This window comes from Microcebus murinus, unplaced genomic scaffold (assembly GCF_040939455.1).
Source record: "Microcebus murinus isolate Inina unplaced genomic scaffold, M.murinus_Inina_mat1.0 scaf007_hap2_Mmur4.0, whole genome shotgun sequence".
Classification (NCBI taxonomy): domain Eukaryota; kingdom Metazoa; phylum Chordata; class Mammalia; order Primates; family Cheirogaleidae; genus Microcebus; species Microcebus murinus.
In genome coordinates this window covers 1,163,274-1,176,006 of record NW_027438953.1, presented here as the reverse complement: position 1 = coordinate 1,176,006, position 12,733 = coordinate 1,163,274, and the positions used below count along the sequence as shown (strand labels likewise).

The 12,733-nt window shown below is 60.1% G+C and overlaps 5 non-coding genes across 5 annotated transcripts; all 5 read left to right on the top strand.

Moving 5' to 3' along the window:
- The first annotated feature begins 1,276 nt into the window (after nt 1-1,276).
- Nucleotides 1,277-1,395, top strand: LOC142866737 (5S ribosomal RNA). The gene has a single exon (XR_012916567.1). It is a non-coding gene; the product is annotated as a 5S ribosomal RNA (ribosomal RNA).
- A 2,498-nt stretch (nt 1,396-3,893) lies between these two features.
- On the top strand, nt 3,894-4,012 carry LOC142866726 (5S ribosomal RNA). The gene has a single exon (XR_012916556.1). It is a non-coding gene; the product is annotated as a 5S ribosomal RNA (ribosomal RNA).
- Nucleotides 4,013-6,514: 2,502 nt separating this feature from the next.
- LOC142866962 (5S ribosomal RNA) lies at nt 6,515-6,633 on the top strand. The gene has a single exon (XR_012916695.1). It is a non-coding gene; the product is annotated as a 5S ribosomal RNA (ribosomal RNA).
- Nucleotides 6,634-9,135: 2,502 nt separating this feature from the next.
- LOC142866951 (5S ribosomal RNA) lies at nt 9,136-9,254 on the top strand. Its single transcript, XR_012916684.1, has one exon. It is a non-coding gene; the product is annotated as a 5S ribosomal RNA (ribosomal RNA).
- A 2,509-nt stretch (nt 9,255-11,763) lies between these two features.
- LOC142866732 (5S ribosomal RNA) lies at nt 11,764-11,882 on the top strand. The gene has a single exon (XR_012916562.1). It is a non-coding gene; the product is annotated as a 5S ribosomal RNA (ribosomal RNA).
- Nucleotides 11,883-12,733: the final 851 nt, after the last annotated feature.

The following is a 12,733-nucleotide window of genomic DNA, read 5'->3' as shown; positions in this document are numbered from 1 at the left end:
GGCTTACTGGAACGGGTTCCAGCTCCGGCCAGGAGAACACGGGAGGTGCCCTCTCACCGCCGTTTCTCACAGCCGAATAGCACTCCGTGGTGTCCACGCGCCACATTTTATTAATCCACTCGTGGATCGATGGGCACTCGGGTCGCTTCCACATCTTTGCAATTGTGAATTGTGCCGCCACAGACACCCGAGCGCAGGTGTCTTCTGCGTAGGCTGCGGGCCTGGCTCTTCTGAATGCCGCTAGCTCGCGACCCACGGGTGAATCTGGTCAGGGAACTTGCCCTAAGGAGCAGACTCTGATCCGGGCGGGCTACCGGTGTCTCTGTTTGCTCGTTTCTTTCTTCCGTTTCGGGAAAGGCTTCCTTGCTGGGTGTGGAAATCTCCTATGCCTTTCCTCGCCTCTTCTGTCAGCTTTAAAATTCTCTTTCAGTTGCCACCCTCACAAACGTCTTAGGAACGTCTTTACGGTGCCTTCCTTAGTGAAATGACCCTCAATGAAGCTGGAACCAAATCTCTAATCGCCCAGTTTTAGCAAGTCCACACCCCAGGGTGGTTGGGGTCCAATCCGGCCCCGGCCAGGCCCAGGCCCCTTGGACTGGGCCACAGGAGGACACAGAGTAGGGTCCCGGCCCCCACGGTAGCGGTGCCGGCAGTTCTGCAACGGCTTGGGGGGTTTCCAGAGGTAGGAGATGGAGGGGACTGATTTCTCCAGCGCCCCCCAAAACACCCCACCCATGGCACACATCCCGAGAGACGCCCCTACACTCGCTCCCCTCCCCTACGCGCTGTGCCCCAGCCCTGGTCCGGGGCGGATAGGCGGCAGCCCACACGCAGGGCGGGGGCGCAGCTGAAAGGGGTTGTGCTGGAGGGCGGCCCCTGGGGCCAAAGGCGACCGCCCGCGCATGCGCAGTCAGCAGCGGCGCACTGGGGTTGGGGGCGGGTAGGTGAGGGAGGCGAGGCCAGGAGAGGGGGGCGGCTGGAGGTCTCCACCTTGGCGGGTCCAGCCGTGGAGGCTGGAGGCGCATCTGGTGTGTGTGTGTGTGAGTGTGTGTGTGTGTGTGTGTGTTGTGTGTGTGTGAAGACAGCCCCCCACCCCGCCGAGCCCACCACGCCCCGCACCCCAGTCCCGTGGAGACCTCGGGACCCGGCCAGCGAACTCAACAAGCCCGGCCCGGCCCCGAGTGGGTCAGCGCCGGCGCGGGGCCTGGGGCGGGAGGAGGCGCGGGGAAGCGCAGAGACGCTCGGCTTCTTGAGCGGGGCTGGGGCGCCCTCCGCTGTCTACGGCCACACCACCCTGAACGCGCCCGATCTCGTCTGATCTCGGAAGCTAAGCAGGGTCGGGCCTGGTTAGTACTTGGATGGGAGACCGCCTGGGAATACCGGGTGCCGTAGGCTTTTTTTTTTTTTGCCTCTTGTTCTGTCCCCATTCGGAGAGCGCGGCGGCAGTCGGGGGGGGGGTGTCACCCCCACCCTCAGCGCCCGCCGCGGTGCCTGGCGCCCCAGCCCGCTCCGTGGGGCCTCCTCTTGCCCCAAGCCGCAGCACCGCCGCCACGCGGCAGCAGGCGTGGCACCTGGACTGTCGGGTCTCAGACCAAGGGTCTGGTCTGTGGGAACCGACACGCTGGAGGAAACCTTGAGAGTCTGAGAGGGGAGGGAGTTGCAGAAGAAGGCCGGGATGTCATTTTGAGGGAGTTGTGACCAGAACTCGTCCCGTTGATTTTGGCGTTCTATGGGCTACACGTAGGAATCTTTGGTGGTGGCACCGGATGTTGGGGGATGCACAGTCACACCCAGACGTGCTCGACAGGCCTCCTTTTACTTTTCTTTTCGGAGTCATTTTTTTTTTTTTTTAAATGCCTCTTGGCCGGGCGTGCTGGCTCACACCTGTAATCCTAGCACTCTGGGAGGCCGAGGTGGGCGGATTGCTCGAGGTCAGGAGTTCGAAACCAGCCTGAGCAAGAGCGAGACCCCATCTCTACTATAAATAGAAAGAAATTAATTGGCCAACTAATAGATATAGAAAAAAATTAGCCGGGCATGGTGGCGCATGCCTGTAGTCCCAGCTACTTGGGAGGCTGAGGCAGCAGGATTGCTTGAGCCCAGGAGATTGAGGTTGCTGTGATCTAGGCTGACGCCATGGCACTCACTCTAGCCAGGGCAACAAAGGGAGACTCTGTCTCCAAAAAAAAAAAAAAAAAAAAAAACATGCCTCTTACCTCGATTATTGCATTTTCTTTTCTCTCTCTTTTCAAGCAGATTATGGGAGTACAAGTGTTAGGGTTCCATGTATTGCCCGTGCCCCCCTCCCCCCTGTTGTCTTCTTCATTTATCTCTCATGCTTTAGCAGCGTATGGTGGGGGTCCCAATGTTAAGGTCAGGTACATTGCCCTCTCCCCGCCTCCCCCCTCTGGTCAGAGCTTCAAGTGCGCCCATCCCCCAGTCGGTGCGCACCCACCCCATTCCTAATGGGTGTGGATGCCCATCCCCTCCCCCCACCCGCCCGACCCCCACCCGATGAAGGTGATTCCTCTACGTCCACTCAGGTGTCCATGGGTTCCTACCAATTTGCCGGTGAGCACGCGCACGTGGTGCTCCTGTGTCCATTCTTGGGATACTTGGCTTACTGGAACGGGTTCCAGCTCCGGCCAGGAGAACACGGGAGGTGCCCTCTCACCGCCGTTTCTCACAGCCGAATAGCACTCCGTGGTGTCCACGCGCCACATTTTATTAATCCACTCGTGGATCGATGGGCACTCGGGTCGCTTCCACATCTTTGCAATTGTGAATTGTGCCGCCACAGACACCCGAGCGCAGGTGTCTTCTGCGTAGGCTGCGGGCCTGGCTCTTCTGAATGCCGCTAGCTCGCGACCCACGGGTGAATCTGGTCAGGGAACTTGCCCTAAGGAGCAGACTCTGATCCGGGCGGGCTACCGGTGTCTCTGTTTGCTCGTTTCTTTCTTCCGTTTCGGGAAAGGCTTCCTTGCTGGGTGTGGAAATCTCCTATGCCTTTCCTCGCCTCTTCTGTCAGCTTTAAAATTCTCTTTCAGTTGCCACCCTCACAAACGTCTTAGGAACGTCTTTACGGTGCCTTCCTTAGTGAAATGACCCTCAATGAAGCTGGAACCAAATCTCTAATCGCCCAGTTTTAGCAAGTCCACACCCCAGGGTGGTTGGGGTCCAATCCGGCCCCGGCCAGGCCCAGGCCCCTTGGACTGGGCCACAGGAGGACACAGAGTAGGGTCCCGGCCCCCACGGTAGCGGTGCCGGCAGTTCTGCAACGGCTTGGGGGGTTTCCAGAGGTAGGAGATGGAGGGGACTGATTTCTCCAGCGCCCCCCAAAACACCCCACCCATGGCACACATCCCGAGAGACGCCCCTACACTCGCTCCCCTCCCCTATGCGCTGTGCCCCAGCCCTGGTCCGGGGCGGATAGGCGGCAGCCCACACGCAGGGCGGGGGCGCAGCTGAAAGGGGTTGTGCTGGAGGGCGGCCCCTGGGGCCAAAGGCGACCGCCCGCGCATGCGCAGTCAGCAGCGGCGCACTGGGGTTGGGGGCGGGTAGGTGAGGGAGGCGAGGCCAGGAGAGGGGGGCGGCTGGAGGTCTCCACCTTGGCGGGTCCAGCCGTGGAGGCTGGAGGCGCATCTGGTGTGTGTGTGTGTGAGTGTGTGTGTGTGTGTGTGTGTTGTGTGTGTGTGAAGACAGCCCCCCACCCCGCCGAGCCCACCACGCCCCGCACCCCAGTCCCGTGGAGACCTCGGGACCCGGCCAGCGAACTCAACAAGCCCGGCCCGGCCCCGAGTGGGTCAGCGCCGGCGCGGGGCCTGGGGCGGGAGGAGGCGCGGGGAAGCGCAGAGACGCTCGGCTTCTTGAGCGGGGCTGGGGCGCCCTCCGCTGTCTACGGCCACACCACCCTGAACGCGCCCGATCTCGTCTGATCTCGGAAGCTAAGCAGGGTCGGGCCTGGTTAGTACTTGGATGGGAGACCGCCTGGGAATACCGGGTGCCGTAGGCTTCTTTTTTTTTGCCTCTTGTTCTGTCCCCATTCGGAGAGCGCGGCGGCAGTCGGGGGGGGGGGGTGTCACCCCCACCCTCAGCGCCCGCCCGCGGTGCCTGGCGCCCCAGCCCGCTCCGTGGGGCCTCCTCTTGCCCCAAGCCGCAGCACCGCCGCCACGCGGCAGCAGGCGTGGCACCTGGACTGTCGGGTCTCAGACCAAGGGTCTGGTCTGTGGGAACCGACACGCTGGAGGAAACCTTGAGAGTCTGAGAGGGGAGGGAGTTGCAGAAGAAGGCCGGGATGTCATTTTGAGGGAGTTGTGACCAGAACTCGTCCCGTTGATTTTGGCGTTCTATGGGCTACACGTAGGAATCTTTGGTGGTGGCACCGGATGTTGGGGGATGCACAGTCACACCCAGACGTGCTCGACAGGCCTCCTTTTACTTTTCTTTTCGGAGTCATTTTTTTTTTTTTTAAAATGCCTCTTGGCCGGGCGTGCTGGCTCACACCTGTAATCCTAGCACTCTGGGAGGCCGAGGTGGGCGGATTGCTCGAGGTCAGGAGTTCGAAACCAGCCTGAGCAAGAGCGAGACCCCATCTCTACTATAAATAGAAAGAAATTAATTGGCCAACTAATAGATATAGAAAAAAATTAGCCGGGCATGGTGGCGCATGCCTGTAGTCCCAGCTACTTGGGAGGCTGAGGCAGCAGGATTGCTTGAGCCCAGGAGATTGAGGTTGCTGTGATCTAGGCTGACGCCATGGCACTCACTCTAGCCAGGGCAACAAAGGGAGACTCTGTCTCCAAAAAAAAAAAAAAAAAAAAAAAAACATGCCTCTTACCTCGATTATTGCATTTTCTTTTCTCTCTCTTTTCAAGCAGATTATGGGAGTACAAGTGTTAGGGTTCCATGTATTGCCCGTGCCCCCCTCCCCCCTGTTGTCTTCTTCATTTATCTCTCATGCTTTAGCAGCGTATGGTGGGGGTCCCAATGTTAAGGTCAGGTACATTGCCCTCTCCCCGCCTCCCCCCTCTGGTCAGAGCTTCAAGTGCGCCCATCCCCCAGTCGGTGCGCACCCACCCCATTCCTAATGGGTGTGGATGCCCATCCCCTCCCCCCACCCGCCCGACCCCCACCCGATGAAGGTGATTCCTCTACGTCCACTCAGGTGTCCATGGGTTCCTACCAATTTGCCGGTGAGCACGCGCACGTGGTGCTCCTGTGTCCATTCTTGGGATACTTGGCTTACTGGAACGGGTTCCAGCTCCGGCCAGGAGAACACGGGAGGTGCCCTCTCACCGCCGTTTCTCACAGCCGAATAGCACTCCGTGGTGTCCACGCGCCACATTTTATTAATCCACTCGTGGATCAATGGGCACTCGGGTCGCTTCCACATCTTTGCAATTGTGAATTGTGCCGCCACAGACACCCGAGCGCAGGTGTCTTCTGCGTAGGCTGCGGGCCTGGCTCTTCTGAATGCCGCTAGCTCGCGACCCACGGGTGAATCTGGTCAGGGAACTTGCCCTAAGGAGCAGACTCTGATCCGGGCGGGCTACCGGTGTCTCTGTTTGCTCGTTTCTTTCTTCCGTTTCGGGAAAGGCTTCCTTGCTGGGTGTGGAAATCTCCTATGCCTTTCCTCGCCTCTTCTGTCAGCTTTAAAATTCTCTTTCAGTTGCCACCCTCACAAACGTCTTAGGAACGTCTTTACGGTGCCTTCCTTAGTGAAATGACCCTCAATGAAGCTGGAACCAAATCTCTAATCGCCCAGTTTTAGCAAGTCCACACCCCAGGGTGGTTGGGGTCCAATCCGGCCCCGGCCAGGCCCAGGCCCCTTGGACTGGGCCACAGGAGGACACAGAGTAGGGTCCCGGCCCCCACGGTAGCGGTGCCGGCAGTTCTGCAACGGCTTGGGGGGTTTCCAGAGGTAGGAGATGGAGGGGACTGATTTCTCCAGCGCCCCCCAAAACACCCCACCCATGGCACACATCCCGAGAGACGCCCCTACACTCGCTCCCCTCCCCTATGCGCTGTGCCCCAGCCCTGGTCCGGGGCGGATAGGCGGCAGCCCACACGCAGGGCGGGGGCGCAGCTGAAAGGGGTTGTGCTGGAGGGCGGCCCCTGGGGCCAAAGGCGACCGCCCGCGCATGCGCAGTCAGCAGCGGCGCACTGGGGTTGGGGGCGGGTAGGTGAGGGAGGCGAGGCCAGGAGAGGGGGGCGGCTGGAGGTCTCCACCTTGGCGGGTCCAGCCGTGGAGGCTGGAGGCGCATCTGGTGTGTGTGTGTGTGAGTGTGTGTGTGTGTGTGTGTGTTGTGTGTGTGTGAAGACAGCCCCCCACCCCGCCGAGCCCACCACGCCCCGCACCCCAGTCCCGTGGAGACCTCGGGACCCGGCCAGCGAACTCAACAAGCCCGGCCCGGCCCCGAGTGGGTCAGCGCCGGCGCGGGGCCTGGGGCGGGAGGAGGCGCGGGGAAGCGCAGAGACGCTCGGCTTCTTGAGCGGGGCTGGGGCGCCCTCCGCTGTCTACGGCCACACCACCCTGAACGCGCCCGATCTCGTCTGATCTCGGAAGCTAAGCAGGGTCGGGCCTGGTTAGTACTTGGATGGGAGACCGCCTGGGAATACCGGGTGCCGTAGGCTTCTTTTTTTTTGCCTCTTGTTCTGTCCCCATTCGGAGAGCGCGGCGGCAGTCGGGGGGGGGGGGGTGTCACCCCCACCCTCAGCGCCCGCCCGCGGTGCCTGGCGCCCCAGCCCGCTCCGTGGGGCCTCCTCTTGCCCCAAGCCGCAGCACCGCCGCCACGCGGCAGCAGGCGTGGCACCTGGACTGTCGGGTCTCAGACCAAGGGTCTGGTCTGTGGGAACCGACACGCTGGAGGAAACCTTGAGAGTCTGAGAGGGGAGGGAGTTGCAGAAGAAGGCCGGGATGTCATTTTGAGGGAGTTGTGACCAGAACTCGTCCCGTTGATTTTGGCGTTCTATGGGCTACACGTAGGAATCTTTGGTGGTGGCACCGGATGTTGGGGGATGCACAGTCACACCCAGACGTGCTCGACAGGCCTCCTTTTACTTTTCTTTTCGGAGTCATTTTTTTTTTTTTTAAAATGCCTCTTGGCCGGGCGTGCTGGCTCACACCTGTAATCCTAGCACTCTGGGAGGCCGAGGTGGGCGGATTGCTCGAGGTCAGGAGTTCGAAACCAGCCTGAGCAAGAGCGAGACCCCATCTCTACTATAAATAGAAAGAAATTAATTGGCCAACTAATAGATATAGAAAAAAATTAGCCGGGCATGGTGGCGCATGCCTGTAGTCCCAGCTACTTGGGAGGCTGAGGCAGCAGGATTGCTTGAGCCCAGGAGATTGAGGTTGCTGTGATCTAGGCTGACGCCATGGCACTCACTCTAGCCAGGGCAACAAAGGGAGACTCTGTCTCCAAAAAAAAAAAAAAAAAAAAAAAACATGCCTCTTACCTCGATTATTGCATTTTCTTTTCTCTCTCTTTTCAAGCAGATTATGGGAGTACAAGTGTTAGGGTTCCATGTATTGCCCGTGCCCCCCTCCCCACTGTTGTCTTCTTCATTTATCTCTCATGCTTTAGCAGCGTATGGTGGGGGTCCCAATGTTAAGGTCAGGTACATTGCCCTCTCCCCGCCTCCCCCCTCTGGTCAGAGCTTCAAGTGCGCCCATCCCCCAGTCGGTGCGCACCCACCCCATTCCTAATGGGTGTGGATGCCCATCCCCTCCCCCCACCCGCCCGACCCCCACCCGATGAAGGTGATTCCTCTACGTCCACTCAGGTGTCCATGGGTTCCTACCAATTTGCCGGTGAGCACGCGCACGTGGTGCTCCTGTGTCCATTCTTGGGATACTTGGCTTACTGGAACGGGTTCCAGCTCCGGCCAGGAGAACACGGGAGGTGCCCTCTCACCGCCGTTTCTCACAGCCGAATAGCACTCCGTGGTGTACACGCGCCACATTTTATTAATCCACTCGTGGATCGATGGGCACTCGGGTCGCTTCCACATCTTTGCAATTGTGAATTGTGCCGCCACAGACACCCGAGCGCAGGTGTCTTCTGCGTAGGCTGCGGGCCTGGCTCTTCTGAATGCCGCTAGCTCGCGACCCACGGGTGAATCTGGTCAGGGAACTTGCCCTAAGGAGCAGACTCTGATCCGGGCGGGCTACCGGTGTCTCTGTTTGCTCGTTTCTTTCTTCCGTTTCGGGAAAGGCTTCCTTGCTGGGTGTGGAAATCTCCTATGCCTTTCCTCGCCTCTTCTGTCAGCTTTAAAATTCTCTTTCAGTTGCCACCCTCACAAACGTCTTAGGAACGTCTTTACGGTGCCTTCCTTAGTGAAATGACCCTCAATGAAGCTGGAACCAAATCTCTAATCGCCCAGTTTTAGCAAGTCCACACCCCAGGGTGGTTGGGGTCCAATCCGGCCCCGGCCAGGCCCAGGCCCCTTGGACTGGGCCACAGGAGGACACAGAGTAGGGTCCCGGCCCCCACGGTAGCGGTGCCGGCAGTTCTGCAACGGCTTGGGGGGTTTCCAGAGGTAGGAGATGGAGGGGACTGATTTCTCCAGCGCCCCCCAAAACACCCCACCCATGGCACACATCCCGAGAGACGCCCCTACACTCGCTCCCCTCCCCTACGCGCTGTGCCCCAGCCCTGGTCCGGGGCGGATAGGCGGCAGCCCACACGCAGGGCGGGGGCGCAGCTGAAAGGGGTTGTGCTGGAGGGCGGCCCCTGGGGCCAAAGGCGACCGCCCGCGCATGCGCAGTCAGCAGCGGTGCACTGGGGTTGGGGGCGGGTAGGTGAGGGAGGCGAGGCCAGGAGAGGGGGGCGGCTGGAGGTCTCCACCTTGGCGGGTCCAGCCGTGGAGGCTGGAGGCGCATCTGGTGTGTGTGTGTGTGAGTGTGTGTGTGTGTGTGTGTGTTGTGTGTGTGTGAAGACAGCCCCCCACCCCGCCGAGCCCACCACGCCCCGCACCCCAGTCCCGTGGAGACCTCGGGACCCGGCCAGCGAACTCAACAAGCCCGGCCCGGCCCCGAGTGGGTCAGCGCCGGCGCGGGGCCTGGGGCGGGAGGAGGCGCGGGGAAGCGCAGAGACGCTCGGCTTCTTGAGCGGGGCTGGGGCGCCCTCCGCTGTCTACGGCCACACCACCCTGAACGCGCCCGATCTCGTCTGATCTCGGAAGCTAAGCAGGGTCGGGCCTGGTTAGTACTTGGATGGGAGACCGCCTGGGAATACCGGGTGCCGTAGGCTTTTTTTTTTTTTGCCTCTTGTTCTGTCCCCATTCGGAGAGCGCGGCGGCAGTCGGGGGGGGGGGGTGTCACCCCCACCCTCAGCGCCCGCCGCGGTGCCTGGCGCCCCAGCCCGCTCCGTGGGGCCTCCTCTTGCCCCAAGCCGCAGCACCGCCGCCACGCGGCAGCAGGCGTGGCACCTGGACTGTCGGGTCTCAGACCAAGGGTCTGGTCTGTGGGAACCGACACGCTGGAGGAAACCTTGAGAGTCTGAGAGGGGAGGGAGTTGCAGAAGAAGGCCGGGATGTCATTTTGAGGGAGTTGTGACCAGAACTCGTCCCGTTGATTTTGGCGTTCTATGGGCTACACGTAGGAATCTTTGGTGGTGGCACCGGATGTTGGGGGATGCACAGTCACACCCAGACGTGCTCGACAGGCCTCCTTTTACTTTTCTTTTCGGAGTCATTTTTTTTTTTTTTAAAATGCCTCTTGGCCGGGCGTGCTGGCTCACACCTGTAATCCTAGCACTCTGGGAGGCCGAGGTGGGCGGATTGCTCGAGGTCAGGAGTTCGAAACCAGCCTGAGCAAGAGCGAGACCCCATCTCTACTATAAATAGAAAGAAATTAATTGGCCAACTAATAGATATAGAAAAAAATTAGCCGGGCATGGTGGCGCATGCCTGTAGTCCCAGCTACTTGGGAGGCTGAGGCAGCAGGATTGCTTGAGCCCAGGAGATTGAGGTTGCTGTGATCTAGGCTGACGCCATGGCACTCACTCTAGCCAGGGCAACAAAGGGAGACTCTGTCTCCAAAAAAAAAAAAAAAAAAAAACATGCCTCTTACCTCGATTATTGCATTTTCTTTTCTCTCTCTTTTCAAGCAGATTATGGGAGTACAAGTGTTAGGGTTCCATGTATTGCCCGTGCCCCCCTCCCCCCTGTTGTCTTCTTCATTTATCTCTCATGCTTTAGCAGCGTATGGTGGGGGTCCCAATGTTAAGGTCAGGTACATTGCCCTCTCCCCGCCTCCCCCCTCTGGTCAGAGCTTCAAGTGCGCCCATCCCCCAGTCGGTGCGCACCCACCCCATTCCTAATGGGTGTGGATGCCCATCCCCTCCCCCCACCCGCCCGACCCCCACCCGATGAAGGTGATTCCTCTACGTCCACTCAGGTGTCCATGGGTTCCTACCAATTTGCCGGTGAGCACGCGCACGTGGTGCTCCTGTGTCCATTCTTGGGATACTTGGCTTACTGGAACGGGTTCCAGCTCCGGCCAGGAGAACACGGGAGGTGCCCTCTCACCGCCGTTTCTCACAGCCGAATAGCACTCCGTGGTGTCCACGCGCCACATTTTATTAATCCACTCGTGGATCGATGGGCACTCGGGTCGCTTCCACATCTTTGCAATTGTGAATTGTGCCGCCACAGACACCGGAGCGCAGGTGTCTTCTGCGTAGGCTGCGGGCCTGGCTCTTCTGAATGCCGCTAGCTCGGGACCCACGGGTGAATCTGGTCAGGGAACTTGCCCTAAGGAGCAGACTCTGATCCGGGCGGGCTACCGGTGTCTCTGTTTGCTCGTTTCTTTCTTCCGTTTCGGGAAAGGCTTCCTTGCTGGGTGTGGAAATCTCCTATGCCTTTCCTCGCCTCTTCTGTCAGCTTTAAAATTCTCTTTCAGTTGCCACCCTCACAAACGTCTTAGGAACGTCTTTACGGTGCCTTCCTTAGTGAAATGACCCTCAATGAAGCTGGAACCAAATCTCTAATCGCCCAGTTTTAGCAAGTCCACACCCCAGGGTGGTTGGGGTCCAATCCGGCCCCGGCCAGGCCCAGGCCCCTTGGACTGGGCCACAGGAGGACACAGAGTAGGGTCCCGGCCCCCACGGTAGCGGTGCCGGCAGTTCTGCAACGGCTTGGGGGGTTTCCAGAGGTAGGAGATGGAGGGGACTGATTTCTCCAGCGCCCCCCAAAACACCCCACCCATGGCACACATCCCGAGAGACGCCCCTACACTCGCTCCCCTCCCCTATGCGCTGTGCCCCAGCCCTGGTCCGGGGCGGATAGGCGGCAGCCCACACGCAGGGCGGGGGCGCAGCTGAAAGGGGTTGTGCTGGAGGGCGGCCCCTGGGGCCAAAGGCGACCGCCCGCGCATGCGCAGTCAGCAGCGGCGCACTGGGGTTGGGGGCGGGTAGGTGAGGGAGGCGAGGCCAGGAGAGGGGGGCGGCTGGAGGTCTCCACCTTGGCGGGTCCAGCCGTGGAGGCTGGAGGCGCATCTGGTGTGTGTGTGTGTGAGTGTGTGTGTGTGTGTGTGTGTGTGTGTGTTGTGTGTGTGTGAAGACAGCCCCCCACCCCGCCGAGCCCACCACGCCCCGCACCCCAGTCCCGTGGAGACCTCGGGACCCGGCCAGCGAACTCAACAAGCCCGGCCCGGCCCCGAGTGGGTCAGCGCCGGCGCGGGGCCTGGGGCGGGAGGAGGCGCGGGGAAGCCCAGAGAGGCTCGGCTTCTTGAGCGGGGCAGGGGCGCCCTCCGCCGCCGTCTAGGGCCACACCACCCTGAACGCCCCCGATCTCGTCTGGTCTCGGAAGCTAAGCAGGGTCGGGCCCGGTTAGTACTTGGATGGGAGACCGCCTGGGAATACCGGGTGCCGTAGGCTTTTTTTTTTTTTGCCTCTTGTTCTGTCCCCATTCGGAGAGCGCGGCGGCAGTCGGGGGGGGGGTGTCACCCCCACCCTCAGCGCCCGCCGCGGTGCCTGGCGCCCCAGCCCGCTCCGTGGGGCCTCCTCTTGCCCCAAGCCGCAGCACCGCCGCCACGCGGCAGCAGGCGTGGCACCTGGACTGTCGGGTCTCAGACCAAGGGTCTGGTCTGTGGGAACCGACACGCTGGAGGAAACCTTGAGAGTCTGAGAGGGGAGGGAGTTGCAGAAGAATGCCGGGATGTCATTTTGAGGGAGTTGTGACCAGAACTCGTCCCGTTGATTTTGGCGTTCTATGGGCTACACGTAGGAATCTTTGGTGGTGGCACCGGATGTTGGGGGATGCACAGTCACACCCAGACGTGCTCGACAGGCCTCCTTTTACTTTTCTTTTCGGAGTCATTTTTTTTTTTTTTTAAATGCCTCTTGGCCGGGCGTGCTGGCTCACACCTGTAATCCTAGCACTCTGGGAGGCCGAGGTGGGCGGATTGCTCGAGGTCAGGAGTTCGAAACCAGCCTGAGCAAGAGCGAGACCCCATCTCTACTATAAATAGAAAGAAATTAATTGGCCAACTAATAGATATAGAAAAAAATTAGCCGGGCATGGTGGCGCATGCCTGTAGTCCCAGCTACTTGGGAGGCTGAGGCAGCAGGATTGCTTGAGCCCAGGAGATTGAGGTTGCTGTGAGCTAGGCTGACGCCATGGCACTCACTCTAGCCAGGGCAACAAAGGGAGACTCTGTCTCCAAAAAAAAAAAAAAAAAAAAACATGCCTCTTACCTCGATTATTGCATTTTCTTTTCTCTCTCTTT